Source organism: Festucalex cinctus, chromosome 1 (genome assembly GCF_051991245.1).
Source record: "Festucalex cinctus isolate MCC-2025b chromosome 1, RoL_Fcin_1.0, whole genome shotgun sequence".
NCBI lineage: Eukaryota > Metazoa > Chordata > Actinopteri > Syngnathiformes > Syngnathidae > Festucalex > Festucalex cinctus.
In genome coordinates, this window is record NC_135411.1 from 68,615,362 (window position 1) to 68,633,828 (window position 18,467).

Below are 18,467 nucleotides of genomic sequence, written 5' to 3' on the forward strand. Positions count from 1 at the left end.
ATAAATGAAAAGGCTGAAGTTGAAATTCAACCAGCCTGAGATTGAATTTGAACCCTCACCTCCTGTTTACTGTTCAATGAGCTACTGCACTGCCAATCTATCCACTGACCCACAGAAGACTTGGTGGCATCACTAAAGTGTTGTGAAATGGAAGCAGCGAATGTGTCTGAACATGCAATAAAATGTATGTTAAATAAAGAAAGATAAATTGGTTGTAAATTACAAATGAGAAATTATGGTTGAATTATAAATGAAAAGAAGAAAGTTTTAGTTTTAACTAAAAAAAAAAAAGAAGTATGTCCATGTCCAAAAGTTGCTCCATCCGAGGTTTGAACCAGCGAACCATTCGTAGGGCTGTCTTTGCTATGCAAGCGCTTAAGCCAGTGAGCCACCGGACCTGTGAGCAGCAGAGCGAATTGGTGTATTTGTAATTCAAAGTGTCACCTGACGCTGAAAGTCAGCGCTGATTTGGGACACGTGTTTGATCATGTCAGTATAACGCATTTCCTGGTGTGATAGTCAGTTGGTATACTTAATATCTGTTTATGTAATTGCCACAGACATATGTGCAATGTACAGTCGGCGGTGGGCTTTGAACCTGCGACCTCCTGCTTACTGTACATGCACTCTCCCAACTGCGCCACGAAGCAATATCTGAAAGCAAGTCAAGATGGTCTGTTGTATGTATGGAAGTGGGCGTGGAAAATGGGACTTAGAAAAAATTCACTGTCAGTCCCATTAAAACTGAATGGGGAAAAGTAGATTTTTAACATTAAATTATGCGAGTACTGTAAGTAATATGAAGTCAAACGATAAATAGCCAGAAAGGCGTGAATTTTGTCAGCAAGTTGAAATTTGAACGGTGTAAATCGGAAGTATAATGTAGGAGTAGTTTGATTGCAAAAAGTGTTGAGAATAAAATGCTATAATAATAAGTTTAAGTATAAGTATAATAATAATAAAGGTTAGAAACAACATATGTGGGATGCTTTCAGCATCCCACAATAAGTTTAAGTATAATAATAATAAAGGTTAGAAACAACATATGTGGGATGCTTTCAGCATCCCACAACTAGACTAAGCAATTTCTGAAGAAATTGCGTGGGATGCTGAAAGCTGAATGCTAATAGCTGAATGCTAAGCTGACTGCGAATAGCAGAATGATTGATAATACTCTGCTGCCACCTGCTGGCCGATTTTGAAACATGGAACCTAATAACTCCCAATGGTTGAAGCCATCACTTTCTGTCAAGCTGCTTGTCAAAGCTTTCTCTCTGCTCTTGTGTAAAAAAACAACAAAAACAAAAAAACAAAAACAACAACAACATGTACACGTGTTTGGGAGTGAAATGCAAAGTATTCAACGTTTTTGGGTTTGAATGTGAATTGCTCATTTAAAACTTTAAAATCTCATAAATGGTTAAACAAAAACACTATTGTGAAGATATTTTGTGAAATTATAGAATGCATTATGCAATATGGATTAATTTTGAAGAAATAGTTTGTCAAATGACATTTAACGAAATAGATGTTAATTTGTTGTATTATGACTAAACTGAGAAAAAAAAAAAAAAAAAAGTTGCTCCATCGGAGGTTTGAACCAGCGAACCATTCGTAGGGCTGTCTTTGCTATGCAAGCGCTTAAGCCAGTGAGCCACCGGACCTGTGAGCAGCAGAGCGAATTGGCGTATTTGTAATTCAAAGTGTCACCTGACGCTGAAAGTCATCAGCACTGATTTGGGACACATGTGTTTGATCATGTCAGTATAACGCATTTCCTGGTGTGATAGTCAGTTGGTATACTTAATATCCGTTTATGTAATTGCCACAGACATATGTGCAATGTACAGTCGGCGGTGGGCTTTGAACCTGCGACCTCCTGCTTACTGTACATGCACTCTCCCAACTGCGCCACCGAGCAATATCCGAAAGAAAGTCAAGATGGTCTGTTGTATGTATGGAAGTGGGCGTGGAAAATGGGACTTAGAAAAAATTCAGTGTCAGTTCCATTAAAACTGAATGGGGAAAAGTAGATCTTTAACATTAAATTATGCGAGTACTGTAAGTAATATGAAGTCAAACGATAAATACCCCGAAAGGCGTGAATTTGTCAGCAAGTTGAAATTTGAACGGTGTAAATCGGAAGTATAATGTAGGAGTAGTTTGATTGCAAAAAGTGTTGAGAATAAAATGCTATAATAAGTATAATAATAATAATAATAAAGGTTAGAAACAACATATGTGGGATGCTTTCAGCATCCCACAACTAGACTAAGCTTTCAGCATCCCACAACTAGACTAAGCAATTTCTGAAGAAATTGCGTGGGATGCTGAAAGCCGAATGCTAACAGCTGAATGCTAAGCTGACTGCTAATAGCAGAATGCTATTGTAATCATTGAAGTGTGAAATGTAATTGAGAGATGTCTTGCTGAACCAGAATGCATTAAATAAAACGTATGTTAAATGAATAAAGAAAGATGCATTGGCTGTAAATTACATATGAGAAATTATGAATGAATTATAAATGAAAAGACTGAAGTTTAAATTCAACCAGTCTGAGACTGATATTGAACCCTCACCAGTTTACTGTTCAATGAGCTACTGCACTGCCAATCTATCCACTGACCCCCAGAAGACTTGGGGCATCACTGAAGTGTTGTGAAATGGAAGCAGCGAATGTGTCTGAACATGCAATAAAATGTATGTTAAATGAATAAAGAAAGATAAATTGGTTGTAAATTACAAATGAGAAATTATGGATGAATTATAAATGAAAAGACGAAAGTTTTAGTTTTAACTAAAAAAAAAAAAGAAGTATGTCCATGTCCAAAATTTGTTCCATTCGAGGTTTGAACCAGCAAACCATTGATCGGGCTGTCTTTGCTATTCACCTGGCGCAAGCGCTTAAGCCAGTGAGCCACCAGACCTGTGAGCAGCAGTGCGAATTGGCGTATTTGTAATTCAAAGTGTCACCTGACGCTGAAAGTCGTCAGCGCTGATTTGGGACTGCGGTCAGGCCAGCCGCCACTCGAAAAGACGAAGTCAAGCCAGCCGCCCCAACGATTGTTAATACTGTGCATTACGGTAACGTGCCGACGTGCCCCTGCGTTGGCCACCTTCAAAATAAAAGCTGAGCAACACCTGGTTTATGGTTTAAAATAAAGAATCATAAAAAAACAACGGTTTGTTATTCCAGAACCAGACCAGTTCTAAGGGACACTACTCCACCCCAGGTATCCAACCAAAGTACTTTGAACAAAATCTGATGTTGGATTTCAAAATAAAACTCATTTGAAAATTGCAATCTCGACTATAATCCCTGATTTCAAAAAATCATTAAAAATTCATGGTTTGTTATCCCAGTACCAAAACAGTTCTAGGGGACACTACAGCACCCCAGGTATCCCGCCAAAGTACTTTGAACAAAATCTGATGTTGCATTTCAAAATAAAACTCATTTGAAAAGTTACATCTCGACTATAATCCCTGATTTCAAAAAATCATTAAAAATTCATGGTTTGTTATCCCAGTACCAGACTAGTTCTAAGGGACACTACAGCACCCCAGGTATCCCGCCAAAGTACTTTGAACAAAATCTGATGTTGCATTTCAAAATAAAACTCATTTGAAAATTGCAATCTCGACTATAATCCCTGATTTCAAAAAATCATTAAAAATTCATGGTTTGTTATCCCAGGACCAGACCAGTTCTAAGGGACACTACACCACCCCAGGTATCCAACCAAAGTACTTTGAACAAAATCTGATGTTGCATTTCAAAATAAAACTCATTTGAACATTGCAATCTCGACTATTATTGTTGATTTCAAAAAATCATTAAAAATTCATGGTTTGTTATCCCAGGACCAGACCAGTTCTAAGGGACACGACACCATCCCAGGTATCCAGCCAAAGTACTTTGAACAAAATCTGATGTTGCATTTCAAAATAAAACTCATTTGAACATTGCAATCTCGACTATAATCCCTGATTTCAAAAAATCATTAAAAATTCATGGTTTGTTATCCCAGGACCAGACCAGGTCTGAGGGACAGTACACCACCCCAGGTATCCAACCAAACTACTTTGAACAAAATCTGATGTTGCATTTCAAAGTAAAACTCATTTGAACATTGCAATCTCGACTATAATCCCTGATTTCAAAAAATCATTAAAAATTCATGGTTTGTTATCCGAGGACCAGACCAGTTCTAGGGGACACTACACCACCCCAGGTATCCAACCAAAGTACTTTGAACAAAATCTGATGTTGCATTTCAAAATAAAACTCATTTGAAAATTGCAATCTCGACTATAATCCCTGATTTCAAAAAATCATTAAAAATTCATGGTTTGTTATCCCAGTACCAGACCAGTTCTGAGGGACACTACAGCACCCCAGGTATCCCGCCAAAGTACTTTGAACAAAATCTGATGTTGCATTTCAAAATAAAACTCATTTGAAAATTGCAATCTCGACTATAATCCCTGATTTAAAAAAATCATTAAAAATTCATGGTTTGTTATCCCAGTACCAGACCAGTTCTGAGGGACACTACAGCACCCCAGGTATCCCGCCAAAGTACTTTGAACAAAATCTGATGTTGCATTTCAAAATAAAACTCATTTGAAAATTGCAATCTCGACTATAATCCCTGATTTAAAAAAATCATTAAAAATTCATGGTTTGTTATCCCAGGACCAGACCAGTTCTAAGGGACACTACACCACCCCAGGTATCCAACCAAAGTACTTTGAACAAAATCTGATGTTGCATTTCAAAATAAAACTCATTTGAACATTGCAATCTCGACTATTATTGTTGATTTCAAAAAATCATTAAAAATTCATGGTTTGTTATCCCAGGACCAGACCAGTTCTAAGGGACACGACACCATCCCAGGTATCCAGCCAAACTACTTTGAACAAAATCTGATGTTGCATTTCAAAATAAAACCCATTTGAAAATTTAAATCTCGACTATTATTGTTGATTTCAAAAAATCATTAAAAATTCATGGTTTGTTATCCCAGGACCAGACCAGTTCTAAGGGACGCGACACCATCCCAGGTATCCAGCCAAACTACTTTGAACAAAATCTGATGTTGCATTTCAAAATAAAACCCATTTGAAAATTTAAATCTCGACTATTATTGTTGATTTCAAAAAATCATTAAAAATTCATGGTTTGTTATCCCAGGACCAGACCAGTTCTAGGGGACACTACACCACCCCAGGTATCCAACCAAAGTACTTTGAACAAAATCTGATGTTGCATTTCAAAATAAAACTCATTTGAAAATTGCAATCTCGACTATAATCCCTGATTTCAAAAAATCATTAAAAATTCATGGTTTGTTATCCCAGGACCAGACCAGTTCTAAGGGACACTACACCACCCCAGGTATCCAACCAAAGTACTTTGAACAAAATCTGATGTTGCATTTCAAAATAAAACTCATTTGAACATTGCAATCTCGACTATTATTGTTGATTTCAAAAAATCATTAAAAATTCATGGTTTGTTATCCCAGGACCAGACCAGTTCTAAGGGACACGACACCATCCCAGGTATCCAGCCAAACTACTTTGAACAAAATCTGATGTTGCATTTCAAAATAAAACCCATTTGAAAATTTAAATCTCGACTATTATTGTTGATTTCAAAAAATCATTAAAAATTCATGGTTTGTTATCCCAGGACCAGACCAGTTCTAAGGGACACGACACCATCCCAGGTATCCAGCCAAAGTACTTTGAACAAAATCTGATGTTGCATTTCAAAATAAAACTCATTTGAACATTGCAATCTCGACTATAATCCCTGATTTCAAAAAATCATTAAAAATTCATGGTTTGCTATCCCAGGAACAGACCAGTTCTAAGGGACACGACACCATCCCAGGTATCCAGCCAAAGTACTTTGAACAAAATCTGATGTTGCATTTCAAAATAAAACTCATTTGAACATTGCAATCTCGACTATAATCCCTGATTTCAAAAAATCATTAAAAATTCATGGTTTGTTATCCCAGGACCAGACCAGTTCTGAGGGACAGTACACCACCCCAGGTATCCAACCAAACTACTTTGAACAAAATCTGATGTTGCATTTCAAAATAAAACTCATTTGAAAATTGAAATCTCGACTATAATCCCTGATTTCAAAAAATCATTAAAAATTCATGGTTTGTTATCCCAGGACCAGACCAGTTCTAAGGGACACTACACCACCCCAGGTATCCAACCAAAGTACTTTGAACAAAATCTGATGTTGCATTTCAAAATAAAACTCATTTGAACATTGCAATCTCGACTATTATTGTTGATTTAAAAAAATCATTAAAAATTCATGGTTTGTTATCCCAGGACCAGACCAGTTCTAAGGGACACGACACCATCCCAGGTATCCAGCCAAACTACTTTGAACAAAATCTGATGTTGCATTTCAAAATAAAACCCATTTGAAAATTTAAATCTCGACTATTATTGTTGATTTCAAAAAATCATTAAAAATTCATGGTTTGTTATCCCAGGAACAGACCAGTTCTAAGGGACACGACACCATCCCAGGTATCCAGCCAAAGTACTTTGAACAAAATCTGATGTTGCATTTCAAAATAAAACTCATTGCGACTATTAAGTCGAGATTGCAATGTTCAAATGAGTTTTATTTTGAAATGCAACATCAGATTTTGTTCAAAGTACTTTGGCTGGATACCTGGGATGGTGTCGTGTCCCTTAGAACTGGTCTGGTCCTGGGATAACAAACCATGAATTTTTTATGATTTTTTTAAATCAACAATAATAGTCGAGATGTAACTTTTCAAATGAGTTTTATTTTGAAATGCAACATCAGATTTTGTTCAAAGTAGTTTGGCTGGATACCTGGGGTGGTGTAGTGTCCCCTAGAACTGGTCTGGTCCTGGGATAACAAACCATGAATTTTTAATGATTTTTTGAAATCAACAATAATAGTCGAGATGTAACTTTTCAAATGAGTTTTATTTTGAAATGCAACATCAGATTTTGTTCAAAGTAGTTTGGTTGGATACCTGGGGTGGTGTACTGTCCCTCAGAACTGGTCTGGTCCTGGGATAACAAACCATGTGAATTTTTAATGATTTTTTTTAAATCAGGGATTATAGTCGAGATTGCAATGTTCAAATGAGTTTTATTTTGAAATGCAACATCAGATTTTGTTCAAAGTACTTTGGCGGGATACCTGGGGTGGTGTAGTGTCCCTTAGAACTGGTCTGGTCCTGGGATAACAAACCATGAATTTTTAATGATTTTTTTGAAATCAGGGATTATAGTCGAGATTGCAATTTTCAAATGAGTTTTATTTTGAAATGGAACATCAGATTTTGTTCAAAGTACTTTGGTTGGATACCTGGGGTGGTGTAGTGTCCCCTAGAACTGGTCTGGTCCTGGGATAACAAACCATGAATTTTTAATGATTTTTTTGAAATCAGGGATTATAGTCGAGATTGCAATTTTCAAATGAGTTTTATTTTGAAATGGAACATCAGATTTTGTTCAAAGTACTTTGGTTGGATACCTGGGGTGGTGTAGTGTCCCCTAGAACTGGTCTGGTCCTGGGATAACAAACCATGAATTTTTAATGATTTTTTTAAATCAGGGATTATAGTCGAGATTGCAATTTTCAAATGAGTTTTATTTTGAAATGCAACATCAGATTTTGTTCAAAGTACTTTGGCGGGATACCTGGTGTGGTGCAGTGTCCCCTAGAACTGGTCTGGTCCTGGGATAACAAACCATGAATTTTTAATGATTTTTTGAAATCAGGGATTATAGTCGAGATTGCAATTTTCAAATGAGTTTTATTTTGAAATGCAACATCAGATTTTGTTCAAAGTACTTTGGCGGGATACCTGGGGTGGTGTAGTGTCCCCTAGAACTGGTCTGGTCCTGGGATAACAAACCATGAATTTTTAATGATTTTTTTAAATCAGCAATAATAGTCGAGATTTAAATTTTCAAATGAGTTTTATTTTGAAATGCAACATCAGATTTTGTTCAAAGTACTTTGGCTGGATACCTGGGGTGGTGTAGTGTCCCTTAGAACTGGTCTGGTCTTGGGAGAACAACCCATGAGTTTTTAATGATTTTTTTAAATCAGGGATTATAGTCGAGATTGCAATGTTCAAATGAGTTTTATTTTGAAATGCAACATCAGATTTTGTTCAAAGTACTTTGGCTGGATACCTGGGATGGCGTCGTGTCCCTTAGAACTGGTCTGGTCCTGGGATAACAAACCATGAATTTTTAATGATTTTTTTAAATCAGGGATTAATGTCGAGATTTCATTTTCAAATGAGTTTTATTTTGAAATGCAACATCAGATTTTGTTCAAAGTACTTTGGTTGGATACCTGGGGTGGTGTAGTGTCCCCTAGAACTGGTCTGGTCCTGGGATAACAAACCATGAATTTTTAATGATTTTTTTGAAATCAGGGATTATAGTCGAGATTGCAATTCTCAAATGAGTTTTATTTTGAAATGGAACATCAGATTTTGTTCAAAGTACTTTGGTTGGATACCTGGGGTGGTGTAGTGTCCCCTAGAACTGGTCTGGTCCTGGGATAACAAACCATGAATTTTTAATGATTTTTTGAAATCAGGGATTATAGTCGAGATTGCAATTTTCAAATGAGTTTTATTTTGAAATGCAACATCAGATTTTGTTCAAAGTACTTTGGCGGGATACCAGGGGTGCTGTAGTGTCCCTCAGAACTGGTCTGGTACTGGGATAACAAACCATGAATTTTTAATGATTTTTTGAAATCAGGGATTATAGTCGAGATTGCAATTTTCAAATGAGTTTTATTTTGAAATGCAACATCAGATTTTGTTCAAAGTACTTTGGCGGGATACCTGGGGTGCTGTAGTGTCCCTCAGAACTGGTCTGGTACTGGGATAACAAACCATGAATTTTTAATGATTTTTTTAAATCAGGGATTATAGTCGAGATTGCAATTTTCAAATGAGTTTTATTTTGAAATGCAACATCAGATTTTGTTCAAAGTACTTTGGCGGGATACCTGGGGTGGTGTAGTGTCCCTTAGAACTGGTCTGGTCCTGGGATAACAAACCATGAATTTTTAATGATTTTTTTGAAATCAGGGATTATAGTCGAGATTGCAATTTTCAAATGAGTTTTATTTTGAAATGGAACATCAGATTTTGTTCAAAGTACTTTGGTTGGATACCTGGGGTGGTGTAGTGTCCCCTAGAACTGGTCTGGTCCTGGGATAACAAACCATGAATTTTTAATGATTTTTTTAAATCAGGGATTATAGTCGAGATTGCAATTTTCAAATGAGTTTTATTTTGAAATGCAACATCAGATTTTGTTCAAAGTACTTTGGCGGGATACCTGGGGTGGTGCAGTGTCCCCTAGAACTGGTCTGGTCCTGGGATAACAAACCATGAATTTTTAATGATTTTTTTAAATCCGCAATAATAGTCGAAATTTAAATTTTCAAATGAGTTTTATTTTGAAATGCAACATCAGATTTTGTTCAAAGTACTTTGGCTGGATACCTGGGGTGGTGTAGTGTCCCTTAGAACTGGTCTGGTCTTGGGATAACAAACCATGAGTTTTTAATGATTTTTTTAAATCAGGGATTATAGTCGAGATTGCAATGTTCAAATGAGTTTTATTTTGAAATGCAACATCAGATTTTGTTCAAAGTACTTTGGCTGGATACCTGGGATGGCGTCGTGTCCCTTAGAACTGGTCTGGTCCTGGGATAACAAACCATGAATTTTTAATGATTTTTTTAAATCAGGGATTAATGTCGAGATTTCATTTTCAAATGAGTTTTATTTTGAAATGCAACATCAGATTTTGTTCAAAGTACTTTGGTTGGATACCTGGGGTGGTGTAGTGTCCCCTAGAACTGGTCTGGTCCTGGGATAACAAACCATGAATTTTTAATGATTTTTTGAAATCAGGGATTATAGTCGAGATTGCAATTTTCAAATGAGTTTTATTTTGAAATGCAACATCAGATTTTGTTCAAAGTACTTTGGCTGGATACCTGGGATGGTGTCGTGTCCCTTAGAACTGGTCTGGTCCTGGGATAACAAACCATGAATTTTTAATGATTTTTTGAAATCAACAATAATAGTCGAGATTGCAATGTTCAAATGAGTTTTATTTTGAAATGCAACATCAGATTTTGTTCAAAGTACTTTGGCTGGATACCTGGGATGGTGTCGTGTCCCTTAGAACTGGTCTGGTCCTGGGATAACAACCATGAATTTTTAATGATTTTTTTAAATCAGGGATTATAGTCGAGATGTAACTTTTCAAATGAGTTTTATTTTGAAATGCAACATCAGATTTTGTTCAAAGTACTTTGGTTGGATACCTGGGGTGGTGTAGTGTCCCCTAGAACTGGTCTGGTCCTGGGATAACAAACCATGAATTTTTAATGATTTTTTGAAATCAGGGATTATAGTCGAGATTGCAATGTTCAAATGAGTTTTATTTTGAAATGCAACATCAGATTTTGTTCAAAGTACTTTGGCTGGATACCTGGGATGGTGTCGTGTCCCTTAGAACTGGTCTGGTCCTGGGATAACAAACCATGAATTTTTAATGATTTTTTGAAATCAGGGATTATAGTCGAGATTGCAATGTTCAAATGAGTTTTATTTTGAAATGCAACATCAGATTTTGTTGAAGGTACTTTGGCTGGATACCTGGGGTGGTGTAGTGTCCCTTAGAACTGGTCTGGTTCTGGAATAACAAACCGTTATTTTTTTATGATTCTTTATTTTAAACCCTAAACCAGGTGTTGAGCAGCTTTTATTTTGAAGGTGGCCAGCGCAGGGGCACGGCGGCATGTTACCGTAATGCACAGTATTAACAATCGTTGGGGCGGCTGGCTTGACTTCGTCTTTTCGAGTGGCGGCTGGCTTGACCGCAGTGATTTGGGACACATGCGTTTGATCATGTCAGTATAACGCAATTCCTGGTATGATAGTCAGTTGGTATACTTAAAGGAACACTTTACTTATTGATCCATTTTTAGCAGCAAAAAGTTGCTACTTTTTCAATAATTAATTTGGTGACGTGATTATTTTTTTTATGTACATTTAATAACTTTTAAACCGATGTTAAAATGAATCGAACGCCGGCATGTTTGTTACACGTGACTAAATAACCCGGATGTTTACGTCACTAGTGTGTAAACGCTACACGATCGAAGCACTATGAAACGCAGCCGTGCATCTAGCGTCAAACCCGGAAGGATTAAACCTTATCGCTTCGAGCCAACACGACAAAATAACCCTACCGAAGGAAAGTCTGCCTTGGATGTGAAAGTTGTGGCGCCAGATGGTCTTTTCGGGCACAAAATAAACTTTAATGAACGAGTGAATCAGGCGGTGTGAGTGGTGCTCGTGCGGGAGCTGCAGGAATGGACAATCCGCTAATGAATGTGTGCTGTCTGGAAATAAAAGAAATCGAGGATCGGTTCCTTGCGGACAATCTCAACTGCATCCTGGAACATCAGACATTCAACATGGCAATACTAAATAGACATTCTCAGGATAGCTTTGGTTGCGATGAAAGATGTGAAGAAGAAAAGTCTTGGAGGAGCCAATATCCAACAGGTAAAGTGACACACAGCACGAGCAATGCAAAACGTGTGGAACTGACAAACTATTTCAGGAAAAAGAAAAAAATAGTAAAATTATATGTATCGTTGTTACAGCGCCCAACCTCCCCTAGCTGTTTTTTTTTCTTTTTTTGCGTAGCGTCCCGATGATGTAAACGAAAGCTTGCAAGAAGGTTGTGTATTAACCGTGTTTATTTATAGACAAAATGAAGTAAGGAAATGCGAGACGCCGTTACCAAGGCTGGTTATCAATGGTTGGGATCCGAACGAAATTAATAGAAATGCAAATGAAACTGGAATGCACCACAGGAAGAACAGCGGGACAGAACACAAATGTAGTACGTCGCACATGCCGATGATAATGACACTAATACACATTCAATAAATTTTTTGTTAAAATAAGATTATGAACATGGTCAATTTGTGAAGTATAAACAACTTACGAGCTAATAAAACATAACGTCCGCGCCTGCTTGTCCTTGCCGGGAGGTCGACAGCACTTAGCAAGCCATTTTCTACGCAAATAGTCTTTTTTTGGGGGGGGGGTAACATACCAGTGTGCTCCTCGCGGGTTTTTCCTTGACGACACCTTGCAAAATTTTGCAATACAGTAAGGCATAAGTGACGTTTGTGTCTTCCTCGTCGTTCTGTCTGCGTGGACTACTGTTCGCCAAGCGAGTATACACACTTGTTACGTCACCACTTGAGGGCGTTCCAACACGGAAGTACTTCTATGTTGAAAAAAGTTAAATAAATCAATATTGGGGTGTATTCTTCAGTTCTTATGCATGTTTCGTAGCTAAACTAACTATTTACTGCCAATCAAGCCATACATGTAAAATTAAAGGTGCCTTCCTTTAATATCCGTTTATGTAATTGCCACGGACATATGTGCAATGTACAGTCGGCGGTGGGCTTTGAACCTGCGACCTCCTGCTTACTGTACATGCACTCTCCCAACTGAGCAGTATCAAAAAGACGGCCATAATGGTCTGTTCTATGTATGGAAGTGGGCGTGGAAAATGGGACTTAGAAAAAATTCAGTGTCAGTTCCATTAAAACTGAATGGGGAAAAGTAGATCTTTAACATTAAATTATGCGAGTACTGTAAGTAATATGAAGTCAAATGATAAATATGCAATGTACAGTCGGCGGTGGGCTTTGAACCTGCGATCTCCTGCTTACTGTACATGCACTCTCCCAACTGCTCCACTGAGCAGTATCAAAAAGACGGCCATAATGGTCTGTTCTATGTATGGAAGTGGGCGTGGAAAATGGGACTTAGAAAAAATTCAGTGTCAGTTCCATTAAAACTGAATGGGGAAAAGTAGATCTTTAACATTAAATTATGCGAGTACTGTAAGTAATATGAAGTCAAATGATAAATACCCCGAAAGGCGTGAATTTTGTCAGCAAGTTGAAATTTGAACGGTGTAAATCGGAAGTATAATGTAGGAGTAGTTTGATTGCAAAAAGTGTTGAGAATAAAATGCTATAATAAGTATAATAATAATAACTAGACTGAGCAATTTCTGAAGAAATTGCGTGGGATGCTGAAAGCCGAATGCTAATAGCTGAATGCTAAGCTGAGGGATAGACCGATTATCGGCCGGGCCGATTATCGGTGCCGATATTTGGCATTTTGACAAATATCGGCATCGGCCATTTTTTCAATCTGAAGGCCGATAAAGCTGGTATCTCACTGAGCAGTGAATACTTGTGAATGTAACGAATTTGTGGTTTTCATCAGGAATTTTAAGATATTCAGTCAGTTTTTATTTATCGTAAACACATTTGGAACATATTCAGACAATTTCTCACTGCGAAGATCTTTTGTAACGTTTTACGAACCCGAATAAAAACCCCAAATTAGCTATATTAGCATGCATTTGTCACTCTGAGATATGGGGAACTTTTCATTTATTTAAGAAAAAAAAACTGACACTTACACTTTTTATTTTAAAAAATTAAATCAAGAAATTATGTTGAAATTTTAGAAAACTTGGGAAGCTATTTACTTGCTTTTTAATTATTATTATTATTATTTTAATTTAGCTTAACCCATGCTAATGACCCTGGAAGCGCTGCAATTTTTGTTAACAAATTGTCAATATTGTTTTTATATATATATTTGTTCTATTTAGGGGTGTGAATTGCCTAGTACCTGACGATTCGATTCGTATCACGATTCACAGGTCACGATTCGATTCGATACCGATTAATCCCGATACGAATTTATAAGTCGATTGTTGCGATTTTTTTTCATTCAAATTTAGAAAATACTAATCAGTAAGCTTGTAGAGTGTAAGATTTATATGAAAATGTATTATTTATTTATCTGAAATTTCAGTCTTATAGAGGTTGTAATCGGTTTCATGTCTCAACAGCATTAAAATAAAATATTAAGGTGTGAATCCTAAAAAAAAAAAAAAAAAAAAAAAAAATCGATTCTGCCGATTGTTGAATCGATTCGAGAATCGCGCGATGTAGTATCGCGATATATCGCCGAATCGATTTTTTTTTTTAACACCCCTAGTTCTATTATATTGCAAATTGAATATCGGCTTGAAATATCGGTTATCGGTCTCCTTGTTTACGAATAATCTGTCTCGGTATCGGCCTTGAAAAAACCATATCGGTCTATCACTAAAGCTGACTGTTAATAGCAGAATGCTATTGTAATCATTGAAGTGTGAAATGTAATTGAGAGATGTCTTGCTGAACCAGAATGCATTAAATAAAACGTATGTTAAATGAATAAAGAAAGAAACATTGGCTGTAAATTACATATGAGAAATTATGAATGAATTATAAAAGAAAAGACTGAAGTTTAAATTCAACCAGTCTGAGACTGATATTGAACCCTCACCAGTTTACTGTTCAATGAGCTACTGCACTGCCAATCTATCCACTGACCCACAGAAGACTTGGGGCATCACTGAAGTGTTGTGAAATGGAAGCAGCGAATGTGTCTGAACATGCAATAAAATGTATGTTAAATGAATAAAGAAAGATAAATTGGTTGTAAATTACAAATAAGAAATTATGGATGAATTATAAATGAAAAGACGAAAGTTTTAGTTTTAACTAAAAAAAAAAAAAAGAAGTATGTCCATGTCCAAAAGTTGCTCCATTCGAGGTTTGAACCAGCGAACCATTGATCGGGCTGTCTTTGCTATTCACCTGGCGCAAGCGCTTAAGCCAGTGAGCCACCGGACCTGTGAGCAGCAGAGCGAATTGGCGTATTTGTAATTCAAAGTGTCACATGACGCTGAAAGTCATCAGCGCTGATTTGGGACACATGCGTTTGATCATGTCAGTATAACGCAATTCCTGGTATGATAGTCAGTTGGTATACTTAATATCCGTTTATGTAATTGCCACGGACATATGTGCAATGTACAGCCGGCGGTGGGCTTTGAACCTGCGACCTCCTGCTTACTGTACATGCACTCTCCCAACTGCGCCACTGAGCAATATCAGAAAGCAAGTCAAGATGGTCTGTTGTATGTATGGAAGTGGGCGTGGAAAATGGGACTTAGAAAAAATTCAGTGTCAGTCCCATTAAAACTGAATGGGGAAAAGTAGATCTTTAACATTAAATTATGCGAGTACTGTAAGTAATATGAAGTCAAATGATAAATACCCCGAAAGGCGTGAATATTGTCAGCAAGTTGAAATTTGAACGGTGTAAATCGGAAGTATAATGTAGGAGTAGTTTGATTGCAAAAAGTGTTGAGAATAAAATGCTATAATAATAAGTATTATAATAATAATAATAATAATAAAGGTTAGAAACAACATATGTGGGATGCTAGAAACAACATATGTGGGATGCTTTCGGCATCCCACAATTATAATAATAAAGGTTAGAAACAACATATGTGGGATGCTTTCAGCACCTGTGGGTGAGTGGATTGAGTGGCAGTGCAGTAGATCATTGAATAGTAAACAGGAGGCGAGGGTTCGATACCAGTGTCAGACTCTTCGAATTTAAACTTCTGTCTTTTCTTTTATAATTCATTCATAATTTCTCATATGTAATTTACAATCAATGGATCTTTCTTTATTCATTTAACATACGTTTTATTTAATGCATTCAATTTAATGTTCAATGACATGCTGGTTCAGCAAGACATCTCTCAATTACATTTCACACTTCAATGATGACAACAACTCTCCTGTGGGTGAGTGGATAGAGTGGCAGTGCAGTAGATCATTGAATAGTAAACAGGAGGCGAGGGTTTAATACCAGTGTCAGACTGGTTGAATTTAAATTTCTGTCTTTTCATTTATAATTCATTCATAATTTCTCATATGTAATTTACAAACAATGTATCTTTCTATATTCATTTAACATACGCATTTAATGCATTCTGGTTCAGCAAGACAACTCTAAATTACTTTACATCTACATGTCCATGATAGCTGAATGGTTAAAGCAATGGACTGGCCCGCGGGAGATCATGGTTCGATCCCTCGTTGGGAAATATTTTAGCACTTTGATTTCATATAGTAGTCATTGTATAATTCTTTATAGTTGCGCTTTGTAATAATTTGACACAAATTATCTTCACAATAGTGTTTTTGTTTGACCATTTATGAGTTTTTAAAGTTTTAAATGAGCAATTCACATTCAAACCCAAAAACGTTGAATACTTTGCATTTCACTCCCAAACACGTGTACATGTTGTTTTTTTTGTTTTTTTTACACAAGAGCAGAGAGAAAGCTTTGACAAGCAGCTTGACAGAAAGTGCTGGCTTCAACCATTGGTAGTTATTAGGTTCCATGTTTCAAAATCGGCCAGCAGGTGGCAGCAGAGTATTATCAATCAGCCAAGGCCATGTTACAGACAATTCTTTTTGCCAGTGTCCATTCAGTGTTCAGAATCAGATGTCACTTTTAAATATGACTTAAGCCATAACATGACTTTTAGCCCGACAAGTTAGGTCATCGATATTATTGATACCTCGACAGTATCAATACCTGATCAATACTGGCACTAAAATATCGATCTAATTAGTTTAGTTTCAATTTAGCTCAACTTTGTAGTAGACTGCATGAACATGTCACAATCATTTAACTACAAGTTACTACTTAATAATTACTAGTAATACTACTACTGTTTTTACGACTACTACTACTACTACGACTACTACTACTACTATTATTACTAGTAATTAATAGGTAATTACTTTGTCATTTTCACAGTTTCTTTGTTTCCTTCATTAGCATTCAGCTATTAGCATTCGGCTTAGCATTCAGCTATTAGCATTCAGCTTTCAGCATTCCCACGCAATTTCTCCAGAAATTGCTTAGTCTAGTTTAATTAACAACTAATTTAATATGATAATATTATAAACAAAAGCAAAGGTTCCCACAGCTGGCTGTGACTTTTTTTGGAGCAGTATAAAGTGAGTTATGAGACTGTGCTGTTGTTTATGATTTCTGTTAATGTATCAGCACCAAGAGGGGGATGTGCATTATACTGTCTGTTTTTTGTTGTTGTGTTTGTGATATTATTGTCGACTTATTGCTGTGACTCATGTCTCTTTTGTCCTGTCTTGCTTTGCCTTGTCTAACCTAGATGATGAGCTAGAGCCTCCCAAGAAAAGGTCAGCCATGGACCAGCTGCTTGGAGGTTTCCTGGCTACAGTGAGAGCACCACAGAAGACCATAAGTGGGAGAGCTAAGGAGGAAATAATAAAACACAGGGGGAGGGATGGGTTAGATGTCAATGGTGACTATTGCACTATTGAAAGTGTCACTTTAAGTTACTCATCAGTTTTTTTAAAGATGGCAAAAACAGCACTTTTGTTGCATTTACTGCCAAGTACCTATGAGGAATAAACAAAATCATTTTTGTAGTACAATACTGAATTCCATATATTTTTTTTTATTTATTTTTTTCCCTTTGCTTATTCGCCTCATGTTAAATCGCATCGTATCACAACAAATTACATCATCTCGTTATCGGATCACATTGATTTGAACTAAAAGATTAGCACACCGTATCGCGTCATGAACAGGGTGAATCGTATCGCCTCGCATCACCAGAAAATTCCATGTATCGTTAGAGTATCGTATTGCCGGGAGTGCATCGAGATGTGTATCGAATCGTCCTCAGTGCTGAGATTCACACCCCTAGTACACACGCTAGCATCGGTTAGCATGTTTACAGCGAGGGAATTGAATGACGCACCCCTCCCTCGTCAGCAAAGATATATATATACTGCTGGAGTATTCGTGCGCTTGCTGATTTGATGAGCACACGGACATCCATGTTTTATGGAAGTCGACGGACACAGCTTTTGGGGACGCTAATGTTTTTATCATGTCCCAACTCCTGAAAACCCTCATTCTCCACAACGCAGTATGGCTTAAGTGTTTCACAATAAATCGGGTTATTAAGGTCTTTATTATTACCTTTTATCTGGTCGAGTTGTGGGCGTTTCAATTGGAAGAAGTCCTGTTTGTCTGTCCGTTATGAACACCGCGGTTCCATGCCAGCTTGTCTGTACATCTGCCGTACTCGCAGTTGACAGTCTCTGTACATGACGTTGTTCATATAAAATTAACATCGCTTCCATACTCTTCACATTAAACTTGCCGGAGCACGTTGTGTCCGCGTCTTCCAGCACTTTCCTCCCAAAACCGAAAGCAAAAGCGGGACCTTACGTCACATAACTGCGACAAGTCTCGCAAGACTTTTTTTTTTTTTTTTTCACCCACACACAAACACCGCTTCCTGGGCGAAGTCTCGCGTGACTTTTTTTTCCCACCCACACACAAACACCACTTCCCGGGCGAAG

General features: G+C 37.1%; 1 protein-coding gene and 1 long non-coding RNA gene across 2 annotated transcripts in view; both read left to right on the plus strand.

The window, feature by feature from the left end:
• Positions 1 to 17,382, plus strand: part of LOC144005963 (uncharacterized) — a 29,936-nt gene extending 12,554 nt beyond the window's left edge. Inside the window, exon 3 of the long non-coding RNA XR_013279706.1 lies at positions 17,243 to 17,382. This is a non-coding gene — a long non-coding RNA (uncharacterized LOC144005963). The remainder of the gene's footprint in view (positions 1 to 17,242) is intronic.
• The window catches only part of LOC144005948 (MAGUK p55 subfamily member 7-like), a 256,397-nt gene that overhangs the window by 193,525 nt on the left and 44,405 nt on the right, over positions 1 to 18,467 (plus strand). The window lies entirely within an intron of this gene.